Here is a 3,423-nt window from a genome sequence, read left to right on the forward strand (position 1 = left end):
TGGTGCACAGACAGCACTCCAACCAACTGGACCACCCAGCCAGGGCATCACCCCCAGAGTTTGGGTTCATTCTGTCTGGGATGGGCCCAAGAATTTGCATTTCTGAAAAATTCAATGGTGATACTGATACTGGTCGGACCACACTTTGAAAACCATTCTTCTAGATGAGATTATAAACTGGTAACCACAGGTTGGATCCAGCTGGCAGAACCACGTAGTGTTTTAAAATAATTTATGGCATTACCAACATTTAAAAATAGGTGGATTTCCCATAAAGCTGTGGACTCCAAGCTTCTGTTAAAAAATGTATAAATATGATTATCTAGGGCTATATTTCTGCCTGGCAATAAGCAGCAGGAGCCAAACTCAAGTGCCCTCTCTTGGAAGGTCATGAAGGCCCACTTCACTCTTACAATCCCAAGGCCCTGGCTGTAATTGAGTTGGCATCCCCAAACCTAGACCTTTTAGATTCCCCAGAACCTAAACACACCGCCCTCTCTCTTGCCTCTGTGGCCTGATACATGGGGTTCTCTCTGTCGGGAATGTTGTGACCAGCACCACCACACCAACCTGGCTTACTCCCATTTACCCTCAGGCCTCAGCTGAGATGCCACTCTCTCTAGAAAGCCCACTCTCCTCCCTCTATGACTGAGTACAGGTGCCTCCTGTGTGCTTTCCTAGAAGCCTGTGCATCCCCCATCAACACTACCATACATTGCTGTAAATTCCCACTAGCTTGCCTGTCTTTCCCATCATTCTGTGAATTTCCTGAGGGAAGGGACCACCTTCTTTCTTATTCAACACTGTATCCTAGTGTCTAGCCCAGGAACAGACTGGCACCTAGCTGATGTTCAATAAATATTCATTGAATGAATGAATGAAGACATAAAACAGCTAGGAGAGATCTTTAATATTACCCAACTCTGACTTTCCCCTAGAGGCTGAAATGGAATATTAGCTTTATTCCAAATTCCAGAGGAAAACAAGAACAAAAAGGCAAATGGTAAATTTTAATTGAATTTCTTTCAAAACTACAAAAAGAATTATTTAAAAGAATCCACTAGCTTGAGCTTCATTTCACCCTGCTCAATTTACTGAAAGCCAGAAATGATGAAATAAGCACAATACTCCTGTATTATCAAGTTACAGACTCCTGTTCTATTTACCCCATATCCTGCATGTCATCTGTACTCTACATTGTTTTCCTGGCTTAAGACAAACAGAAAATTCTTTCCTCCAATTAAGAGAGTCGGCATTTTTTTAGAGATTCTTGGAACTTGACACTAAAAGTTTACAAGAGAGGAGACAGAGATTCTATATTCATGCCGGCCAATGCACTGGGCACTTAGGAAATGACAAAAATATAAAAGGTAGAAATTATGTTCTGAAGGACCTCATCGTCGGTAGAAAGGATAAGTCCTGGACACAAGTAAATGTAACATGAGGTTAGAAGAGGCCAATGTCATGTGACAAGTAAAGAATGGCATTTGAGCCCTAGCTGGTTTGGCTCAGCGGATGGAGTGTTGGCCTGCAGACTGAAGGGTCCTGGGTTCGATTCTGACCAAGGGCACATGCCCGCATTGTAGGCTTGATCCCCAGTGTGGGGCGTGCAGGAGACAACCAATCAGTGATTCTCTCTCATCATGAATGTTTCTGTCTCTCCCTCTCTCTTCCTCTCTGAAATCAGTAAAAAAATATTTTTTTTAAAGAAAAGAATGGCGTGTGAGAATTCGGGGGCTCGGGGGTAGGGGGTGGAGAAGTTCTTCCAGCCCCGAGTGACATCTGGGACCTGGTGTGACAACGGTAGCATCTGACCCCATCTCTCAATAAGATTCAGAAGATCTATGTCCTTCAACAAATCATATTTCTTCTCGTGTACATTCTGAAATATATTTTCAATCTTTTTAAAAATGCGTAATATATGAAAACGTAGCTTAGTTTAATCGAAAAAGGTTTGAAGTCCCTGGGAAGCAGAATTTTAGACCTGGCTTTGCCCAAAGCTAGTATCTGACCTTCAGAAGTTTCTTAATATTTCTGGACCTGAGTGTTCTCATCTGTAAGCTGAGCTGATAACAAATGATCTCTAAAGTCCTTTCTGACACCAGCACTCGAGGAGTGTCTATATTCTCAATTTTTATGCTGATTAGACTTTTGTGTTTAAATGCAATTAGTTTTGCCATGTGCTTCACAATAAATTCAGGCTTTGCAATACTTCATTATGCGCAGAGGCAGCCATGCCATTGCTTAGGAGACAAATGAAGTGTCAGCTTCATGTGAAGAAAATGATTAGAGATTATGTGTCTGGAGGGGAAGAGAAACTCTTACATTCAGAAGTGAAATAATAACTTCAGAAGGTCTTAAGAAGACTATGGAAATGGTCTTTGGCGTCAGATAATTAAAAAAGGAAGACTGCAGGACTCGGTTCACAGATGCAGTGGAATGAGGGAATGCGTCCCATTAAATAAACAGCGTTTCTTTAGTCTGATCAGGGAAGAGGGGAGAGGAAGGAAGAACGGGCTGATATATTTCTTAAATCCTTAGAAATGGCATTCGATCAATTTTAAGAAATGCCTTTGCTAAGGAGCGTGACCATAATTTGCATACTTCCTTGTTTACTTGACACCTGTTTGTCACTAGTGAAGATACTTGCTTTGAAGCAATGCTCAGACAAATGAAATTAAATAGCCCAGGAGGAAGAAGGTGGTGAAATCCACTGGAAAGCCCCTATGGAACCGGGGCCAGTCATCTTTCACTCACCCTGGCTTGACACCAGGTGGTGTTCAGTGACACTGATGGACAAAGATGGAGTCACTCCCGGGCACATCAAAGTTCCTATCCAAGAAGCAAGACTGTGAACATAAGAAATCTCAAACTGATTTGTTATTCTTAAGTTAGTTGCTTCGCTGAAATTTGAGAACACAGGAAAGATTCCCAAACAGTGAGATGCCTCCAGTAGCACTGATATTTCTCTGTCTTCCCATTGGAGCTACAGTAAAAATAGTCTTCTCTCTGATCCATGGAAGGAAAACAAGTCAAAGGCAAGAGGATATACACAGCTTAGGGGACACCCCAGGTCTTGGCTCCCTGCTCATCCAAGTTCAGGCACTGGTTTAGCTGCCTCACCATGGGTTTGGCAGTTAACGCAGCCGTAGCCAAGAGGGTAGAGCCCTGGCAGCAAACATGGAGGGGATTTGGAGACACAGACCCAGGACACTGACAGGCTTGAGTTCTTTGTAGCTGATCTCGGGCGAGCTTGCCCACAAAGAAAGAGAAGGTGGAAAACAGGAGACAGAGGATCAGAGGAGTCACCCAAGGTCATAGAACTAGTGAGCGGCGGAAGCAGACTGTAGCCCAGCGTCCTGCTTCGTGCTTTGCTCACTGGGTAAAGATGGGCAAGGACCTTATTTGACTTGGAAGGAAGAG

Source organism: Myotis davidii, unplaced genomic scaffold (assembly GCF_000327345.1).
Source record: "Myotis davidii unplaced genomic scaffold, ASM32734v1 scaffold83, whole genome shotgun sequence".
Lineage (NCBI taxonomy): Eukaryota > Metazoa > Chordata > Mammalia > Chiroptera > Vespertilionidae > Myotis > Myotis davidii.